At 38.2% G+C, this 10,010-nt stretch overlaps 1 long non-coding RNA gene across 2 annotated transcripts; it reads left to right on the top strand.

Annotated features, from left to right (window-relative positions):
- Positions 1-6,181: 6,181 nt before the first annotated feature.
- Positions 6,182-8,735, top strand: LOC141369354 (uncharacterized). Of its 2 annotated transcripts, none has more exons than XR_012373019.1 (2): positions 6,182-8,472; positions 8,561-8,735. It is a non-coding gene; the product is annotated as an uncharacterized lncRNA (long non-coding RNA). The 2 variants fall into 2 exon arrangements; XR_012373020.1 differs by having other exon boundaries at positions 8,564-8,735.
- Positions 8,736-10,010: the final 1,275 nt, after the last annotated feature.

Genomic DNA, 10,010 nt, shown 5'->3' on the forward strand with positions numbered 1-10,010 from the left:
TTTTTTTCTGTGTTTAGTTTTTATGTTCTTCACTAATGTCTGTTTAAATAATATTACAGAATGGGAATGTGGAGAATTATACTTTGAAACAAATATGCAGAACGTGCAACCAAGAAGTGCCTCTGCACATGCTTTCAAGCCACCGAAAACAGTGCAACACCAGGTAAACCACTCTCAATCTTACACTTATTGCCAGTTCGAGTCTCACGACTGGCAGGTTGCGAGTGAGGTGCCCTTGAGCAAGGCACCTTAACACCAATTGGTCCATGGGCACTATAGTGCTCCCTGTTCCAAGTGTGTGTTTGTTCACCATTTGCACTGTGTGTTTTCAGTATTCACGATGAGTTAAATGCAGAGGTCACATTTAGTGTGTGTTCCATACTTGACAAAAATGTCACTTTCACTCTTTTGGTTTTTGTTTTTAGCAAATACATTAAACTAACATGAACAAACAATTAAAAGCTTTATTTGTATTAACTAAAATTAACTTATGTAGCGAATTCAGCCGGAGGAGGAGAACGGCGTTATTTAAAACACTATAAACCTCCAACCGAAACACTACGGGAATTTGGGGAAATTCACAGATTTAGGTCAAATGGAATAAGTACAGTTAATTATACAAATTATTAAGATTTTAAGTGATTTAGCAGAATAATAATAAAAATTAATTAATACATTTGTCTAGCAAATACTCATAATTTGTACATTAACAAGTTAATTCCGTGGCCTTTAGAAAATAACATTCTTACTGCTATAAAGTATTATTAAGCATGTAGCTTTAAGATCTTAAAAGGCAGATTAAGGCCGTTTACATTAGAGCATTTGCGTTTTAAAACGGCATTTTAAAATGAAAACAATCCTCGTTTATACTGGCATTTTAAAAATAATCTTCATCCACACTATACACCACCATAAACGCATGAAACATGACCAATCACGTAACTGGGCATGCGCATTAAAGTGTAAAATAAATTATTACTCTAATAATATCTTACCTTTGCACATTTATGCAGATTAGGGGTGTGCGACAATGACAAGAATTAATACCTGGATCCTTTTCCAGCAACTACAACAGACACTATTTTTGAACCTATAAAAATGTGTTTGAGAAAGTCTTATATTGTTCTAACTTCCCACCTACAAATTAATTTGATTAAAGGCGGAGTCCATGATGTTTGAAAGCCAATGTTGATATTTGAAATCACCTAAACAAACACGCCCCTACCCCAATAGAATCTGGACCTTCTGTTGATAGACCCGCCCCACACATACGCAACCCGGCATTTGATTTGATTTGATTGGCTATAAGTGTGTTTTGGTAGTCGGCCCGTCTCCTTTTCCAACCCGTTTTTCAAACATCGTGGACTCCGCCTTTAATGGGTTAATGTTGATGTTTTAAACCAAACAGAAAGGTCTTTATGATTTAAAAAGGAAGCATTCAAGTGAACAGTACTAAACAGAAGCGAACTTGAAGCAAAAATAAATTTCTGCAAATGCAAACTTCAATCAAACATAATAAGAGGTGAAGTATAGCTTTAGCCTACAGAAATGCTTATTGCTTTAATGTAGGGAGTTCCTCTTCAGCCATTTTACGCTGTTATATTTATAATAGTTCAATGTTCGCAGTTCATATTTATGATCTTAGTCCATTTAAAAATTTTCGTGAACTGACTGTATTCTTCAGAAAAACACCAAATAACTTATCTTCCCTCACCTGTCGCTGTTCAGTGCGTTTGTGGTTGTGTTCCCTCACACACGTTCTCCGACAAAAAGCGTGGCCGGCTTAAGTATTAAAAATTAATATGATGTCAATTTTTAAAAGTGTGCGAGGTCCGTGCACGTCCTCCGCTAGCAACACAGAAATAGCAAAAAGCGCAATCGGCTAAACGAGTATTAAATATTAATGATATTGATTTTATTGTTTTTATTAATTTATATAACAAAACTTATCAACAAAACATCGATTAAAATTAAGTGACAAATGATATGAAACAAAATTAATTTTAAATGTAAATTTAATTTTTAGCAAACAAAACTTCAATTAAACTCGAAAATAATGTCTGACCCATTACAATTCTCCCTTCATATTGGCCTTTACAACGCCCTATGGCGTTTAAAATTACAGTCTATCTTTCGTAATAAGCTAACTAAATTTAAACAAAACATAAACAGCATTACAATAATATTCAAACTCAACAATACTCAAACATAAATATAAAACAGACATTATCTATAAGGGTACATGTTAAAACAATCTGATATAGCATTTATAATAGCTGGTTTGTAGAGGTTTACTATTTTTGGCAAAACCTCCGTAGCAAACCTCCATTTACCTGAATAAAATATTTTTTACTTTGAAAATGATGCGCCGTCACGTTAACATTAGCTGTTCGTTTACATAAGACTCCGTCTATGTTCGTTTACCCTGCAGTGCAACGTCTGAGTTCTCAAACTAAAACAGGGTCTTCAGCGTTTGCGAACGAATCCGTTTATGAGGGTCGAAAACGGTGCTGTAGTGTAGATGAAAGGCGTAAACGTAGCAAAAGTAACGCGTTTTAAAGGATAAACGCATTAATGTAAACATAGTCTAAGTGACATTGATTTCATTAGCATTGAACACAGAAACAATTCAATTGTGAAATGCAAAACCGGTTTATTAAACTATGTTACACTACAAAAACACACCAGACTAACTATACATACATACAAACAAACAAGAAACATATATGAAAGAGAAAGAATGGAAAATTAAGAGAGAGAGAGAGAGAGAGAGAGAGAGAGAGAGTAAAAGAAGGGCAATATCACTATAGACTTAACTTCTGCACAAACCATCAGAACTCTAAGAATCACCTTAATTAAAAGGGGCAATAACTTTTTTACAGCGAATGAACAAGCGAACTTGCGTTGGCTTTTGTGAGGCACCAGGGCTCCAGACTAACTTTTTTCGCTAGGAGCACAGTGGCCCCCAACTGAAAATTTTATGAGCACAACCAGAAAATGTAGGGGCGCACAACGTAAATCAAAATGGTAACCAAATCTACTAATTTCCACTTTATTACTAATAAATACTTTAATAATAGATGCAGAAATTACAAATGTGATGTTTCAAATTCAGTGTCACAATTTATTCTGCACTTTTGAAATGCAACAACAAGGTAAACTGACAGCACCATCACTGCCATGACAGTACAAATAGTAAACAAAATACTGTACCATACATTCTAAAAAATAAAAGTGGTCGAGAGCTACTTGTGTCACGTAATACCTAAATCTCTTAGATAATGTATCATACCTCTTAAATTCAGTTTGTGTTTTTGTGTACACGTGTATCAGAAGAATTTATTTTAATAGAAAACACTTTGCATACAGTTCTTTACACATATTAATGAAATGAACACTGTAACCGTATTTAAATAAGTAGGTTCATTATAGCTTCAACTTTAACAAGAAGTTAAAATATTTAAATGGGTGACTGAGTTTAACTGGAAAGATTTGAATGCATGTTTGTTTTTTGTAAACAAAGAACTGTAATACTCAACTTCATAACTATCAAAATATTAAATAGCTACATTTGGGATTTTTAAAATGAATATAATATCCAAATGCGTTAAAAGTCATTTCATTCAAGTGACATTAGCAACCAAGTTAAATGGTATTTCAGTTTGTTTTAAATAAGGAGCCAGGCTTGTAAATATTGTTGGGCGTGTGTCTGTGTAAAGTTTTAACGCATCATTCGTTTTGGGAGACGCGGGTGTGAAGTCTTGCGATGCGGACTTGCGGAGACTGGCGTGAGTATTTAATAATATATATTATATAGAGACACAGGCTGTATATGGGCGCGTATGCGAGGAAGAGAGTTCCTGAGTTTGTGGTCACGTGACGGAGTTCTTGGAGGTGTCCGTAGGAGTTGAAGTTTAAGTCCAAGTGGCAGGGTACCCAAAACTATTCGATAGAGGGACAGTTCTCATAGGAAGCCCGGATGGGCGCCACGGCCTCGCTGTTGAGCAGCCGTGTGGCGTGCCGGGCACGAGCTATGAGCATCGATGAATTGAGGTGCAGGCCTCTTAACCTGAGCTTAGACCAACCCCTTGAAGTTCAGATGACCAATCCAAAAGGGTGTTAATCGAGCAGGGAAACTTTGTCTTTGTTTCACCAGACTCATTTGCATAGATGTGCTATGCCAGGGATTTGTTACAATAATAATTTAGATTAATATTTAACAAGTTTGATATAAGTTATGGTAAGATGATGCACATCATTGATCAGGAAAGGAAAAGGGCATTATTAAGAGTGTAGACAAGATATTACTTAAACACAAATCAAATAGTAATCTCATAAATGTGAATTATGAGACATGCTAAAATAAACGAAGTATCCCTATAGTGTTACAAGAAAGTGGTTCATTACAGAAACAAATATGCAATACAAGGATATATAATATATACAATTTAAACAAATTTATCTTGGTCTTAGCTGTGATCTTAGACAGACACATTTTTGTGTCATGGCTGCTTCGTCTCTGGCCACGGTTTGAAGTTTGCTTTGAGGTGTTAATTTGCTTAGATTGGTGCAATAAAGACAGCCAGAGAGAGTCGATGGGTCTGTAAATGTGTGTCATCAGGAGATTAGGATCTTCTGATGAAAGCGTCTGAGCAGACCTGGTGACAAAACTCAATCTAGGGTCACAGCATGAAACCGTTAACGACCCAGACTGAAGAGACCTCCAGTTGACGTCCAGCCAGATGTTACACAAAGATTAATAAATACTGTAGCAAATGTATTGCTCATGTTTTGTTCATGTTAGTTAATATAAAACAAGTAATGTTAACTAATGAACTTATTGTAAAGTGTTACACTTTTCTAAAAATAGATAAAACAACAAAAGTAATCCAACTATACAAATTAAAGGTGACATAGCACAAGGATAAATACCACGTTCAATCATTCTGTGATGTGACATGTAGACAAAATATTTATTGTTTGGGTCTTTAATGCTTTAGAAGCTTCCTAAAAACCTCTCTCAGATAGCTCTATTAGGGTGGGGGATTTAAACAAGTGGTTTTGCACCTATTTGGCTCCCCCTACTGGCTTAACTTGCAATCTCATTACTGATTGGCTGACTTTGCTGCCACTCAAAAAATGTAGCCAATTATTTTAATGTGGAGGGGCAGTTAGATGCCTGTGATGTCATAAGCATCAATATTTCAGATTGGGCTGTTTTCTGGCTGACATTTCTAAAAGAGGAATTTCTATCAGACTGGCATGTTTAGCATTTTTTGTATGTTTGTGAATGTGGGTAGACTAACATTATTCAACAAAGACAAGGTAAAAATGGTTTTTCATTCTCTGTCCCCTTTAATGTTGGCTCCTTGTTTTCTCTGCAGTGTCACTGCAACAATGACAAGCTCCGGCAATATGTAAATAAACATTTTTCTAGCTTCATTCCTAGCATGTGGTTAACACAAAAAAATTGAGAAAAGGCCAAATTAGTTAAAGAAACAAAAATGTTTAAACTTATTTTCATTCTTATTTTCATATTTAAGTTCTAAATGCCTAAATTCTGGCTGTTGCAGTAGCAAAGCTCATAATGCAGAGAACATTATCAACAGAGACATTTTATACTGTTTCTGTAAACAACTTTTACCACATATTAACCCTCGTGTGGTGTTCATATTTCTGTTACTTAGACAATGTTTGTGGGTCTAGTGGACCCACTGTATTATTCGTATCTTAAACCAAAGCAGTCATACAAATTTATGTATAACTGTTTACAGATGATTACTTTAGCCTTATTGCAAGTAATATAGACATAATTTATGGTTAATATTTGTCATTTACCACTGGTACAGGACTATTTATAGATTAAAGTGCCGTTCGTTTTTGTGATAATATGAAATAAGAAAAGAAAGTTCTATTCTCCCCCAGTTTATATAAAATAAGTATTTTCATCACTTTTTCATCTCAAATAAGTTTTTCATCACTTTGATATTTAATTATTTGAACTTAGTTTGAAATTGTACACATTTGTGTCCGTCTACACGGCACAAGCCTCATCTGAAAAGATGCGGTATTGTAACACATTATCTACACTGAACACATAACCTGTTCATGCCAGCCTACACAACACATAAGAAGCAGATTTTTACTGTGTAGCTGTGTTGCATATGCATTTCTTGCATTTTATAGTTGTATACTGTGTCTTCCTTTCCATCTTATGTCCACACACACTGCAGTACAATGTGTTGCTTTTGGCTACAACCTAAAATGATGAAAATGCTTAGATATGAAATTTTACTTTCTCTATTTCTCACTCTCTCTCACACACTCATACACACACAAACACACAAACCATAGGTTTTGTGGTAAACTCATGTGTTCAGGCCAAGAATGGTAATCAATACACCAATTTACCATGATTACTACACTTTTACTATAATACAACCATGGTTTTTTTTTGTAAGGAATATAATGGTAAAATGTAGAATTGTTCCTTTTAGACAAAAGGTAACGTTTTTGGGACAGTGGGGGCAGACAAGTGTTCATGCTTGATATATAACATGTTGTATCCTTGCGCAGTTACAGCAAGTGCAGAAGGACAAAACTCTTACATGCATCCATCACATATGAACAGACATATTTACAAATACACTCATGCACTCACAGGAGTCCCAGATAGGAGAAAAACAGAGTAAAGTTACATAGCACATTCAATTTTCACTCTCTTATTACCCCTGGGTCCAGTGGACCCGAACACCACATATGTAATATAAATGTGTAGGGGGGTGTACAGTGTACAGTCATTATAAAGTTGTTTATTTTTATGTTCTTTATAGAAAATGAGCCAAGGCCAATGAATCTGAGGTTGAAACAACAATTAATTGCATAATTTTTATTTTAGTAAACATTAAAAACGGGTCCCACAGACCCGAACACCACACAAGGGTTAAGTGAAGAAAATGTAAACTGAGAACAACAATAGAAATTACATTTGTTTATTATGTTATTGTCACAAGGTGACAATCTTTTTTTTTAAGGGCGGAACCAAAGTTCGGGAAGTTTTGGTTCCGCCCGGAAAGTTTCCCCACCGGGCCATATATGAGGACGGACCTTCTCACTTCCTGGTTGCCAGGACGACGGAATTAGGGCTTGACGAGCTGCAGGTGAGAGGGATTAAGGCAGCGAAACATGATTGGAGGCCGGTTGAAATAAATAGCTCTGCTGAAACACAAGAAGGGGAGTTCGGGCACGAGAAGGGAGGCACGCGGGGAAAGCTCCTCTGCCTAGGGCAGGAACAGTAAATACGTACCTTTTGAAGAGCCCGCAGGCTCTGTTGATCCGGGCTGCGCTTGGAGCGCGCGGAGAGAAGACAGGAGCTGTCTGGGGCGAAAGGAAGACGATACGTGGGTGGAGAAAAGGAGCACCCCGAAGAGAGCATTGTGCTGTCAAGTTTGTTTTAGTGTGTGCAGAGGAACGGAGCTGTGCTCGTGATAGACGTGGTGGCTGTCTACATGTTCTCTCTCTCTCTCTCGCTGCAGTCTGCGGTGCAAACGCTGGAGTTAAAGGAAAACCCTACGGGTAGAAGAAACATTGGTCTGAGTGGCACATTTAAAAGAGTAAAGCGGGAAGGAAACCGACTTTGTGGCACAACATAAATAAAGGAGGATCGCTGTGAGTATCACTCTTGTGCTAAGCACTTGTAAACCTAACCTGTGAAATTGTGTGGATACCTCCAGGAGAGGGAGGGCGGCCCTGCCCCTGAAACAGCGTGGTGGGTGAGCCGTTAGAAGCGTCAATCCAAGCAGCCACAGCAACGAAATACTATTCTGGACGTATTTTCCATCGCCCTTATTTCAGCCCAAGTGAAGTGGAGGACGCCGGGCGTTTCCTTTGTTGTGTACACTTATAGTGTGGTGAGTGAGACTTTGCAATTTATAAGCTTTTCACGTTGGAGCGGTGCTGTGTATTTGCTGTGGGTTGCTGTGTGTCTTGTCAGACGAAGCCCCGCATCATCCATTTTTCTACTGGGCAGAGGACGGAGAGGCTAACGACCTCAGAATTTACAGCTACCATACGCAGTGTGCTGTTTTGGAGTGTGAAGGGACGCAGATCAAGAGCTGTCAGTGACTGTGAGTACAATATTGGAAATATTCGTGGTGCAAACTTACCTGTGTCTGTCCTTGTCGCAGAGTCGGAGGCGAGAGGGTCCGCCGCCCCCGCGGTCTCTACAAAGGGGCGCCCCTGTCCGGGATTCGATCGCCCGACGGGCAGTGGAGATAGGGCAGCGCTCGACCCGGTGAGGTGGTGTGTGACCTTCGCCCCTCTGCTGACCTATGGAGGAAACCATACTTATCAAGAGCTGTAAGAAGCAGAGCAGGCGAGAAGCATCCAAAGCCACGTAACAGTGTTTTGTGTCCTAGTGGCCACCTGTGGAGGGAAAGGAGAACGAGAGCGTACATTAAGAAAACAGACTGAGTAAAGTGATACCTACCCAGAGAGCTATAAACAGCAGAGCCGGTGAGAAATACTCAAAATCCGAGTTAACAGTGTTTTTGTGTCCCAGCAGCCACCTGTGGAGAGAAAGGAGAACGAGTAATGCACGCCAAGAGAATGGACTGTGTGAAGATCCAGTGGGTGGTGAAGGAGGAGAGCCTAGAGTGGCCATTATTTTAAGACCCCCTTTTTTCCCTTCCCTATTTATCATTTTTAAGTAATTAAATAAAGTACATTTTAATTTATGCTTACCTTGTGTGTCTGGTCATTGGGGTGGCTTTGGGAATCTCCTCGAGGTGGAGAAAGGGGCGTGACCTTATTTACATCTGGGTCCACCCCGACTTGTGACATTATCACTGTCTTACGTGCAAACAATGGGAAGGAAAGATGTATAGCCTTTATACAGAGACTTCCAATCAATGACAGAAACGGCGACATTTCAGTTAAAGTTTGAAGGCAGTAAAGACTATGTTCATGCTATAAAAAATCTAGCCTAATCTTGCCAAAGAAGAACTTTTTGTGAATTAATAGATATTAATTTAAAAGCAGCATACCCTTAGCTTATTATATTACATGCAGATTAGCTGTAAAGTCAACCTGTAAAGTCAAAGCTGTAAACCGATTAGCTCCTTAACAACAAACCGTCTATTGCAGTGGTTCTTAACGTTATTCCTGGAGGCCCACTGCCCTACATATTTTGTATGTGTTCCTTATTTAACACACCTGAATCAAATCATCAGCTCATTTGAAGAGATTTTATGAACTGAACTGAGTCTGTCAGACAAAAGAGACATACAAAATGTGCAGGGCAGTGGGCCTCCAGAAATAACGTTAAGAACCACTGGTCAATGACATGTCTAATATACATGTAGTTGTGTGTGTGTGTGTATAATATATATAGAGAGAGATAGAGATAGAGATAGAGAACTGTGAAGTCTAGTTTCACACAATGCATTTACGTTAATTGAACATTTGCAGCACAAACTTTAATTTAGCACTGATGTTAACAGCATTAACACTGCACGTGTTAGCATCACAGAAGTGGATTTGAAGCAGCAATGCTGCAATCGTGTTAGCGCTCAGTCTGTGTTGCATCCACATACAATACCATGAAGGCGTTTTAGTTGGTTAGCCAGGTAAGTATAGGATTACTTTGTGCAAATCCTGGGTTTTGCGTAGGGCTGGGTCGATGTCGATACCAGAACCTTGAGTATTTGTCAATCCCGATCCAGTATCATCTTTATTGCCCTTTTAATCATTAAGCTGTAAATAACACATTTGTTAGCCAAAAAAAGGTAAAGTAAATCTGTGAAGTAAGCCATGTATGTTACTTATGTTGTGCTTTTACCTCTGGGAGATATTATCAGAAATCATAACATACAGTTTCACTGCTATGCAGATGACACACAGCTTTACTTCTCCTCGCATCCTAGCGAAACACAAAATTTTTCTAAACTATCAGACTGCATCAGCGATATAAGTGACTGGATGTCACATAACTTTCTTATGCTAAACTCCAA

This window comes from Misgurnus anguillicaudatus, chromosome 13 (assembly GCF_027580225.2).
Source record: "Misgurnus anguillicaudatus chromosome 13, ASM2758022v2, whole genome shotgun sequence".
NCBI lineage: Eukaryota > Metazoa > Chordata > Actinopteri > Cypriniformes > Cobitidae > Misgurnus > Misgurnus anguillicaudatus.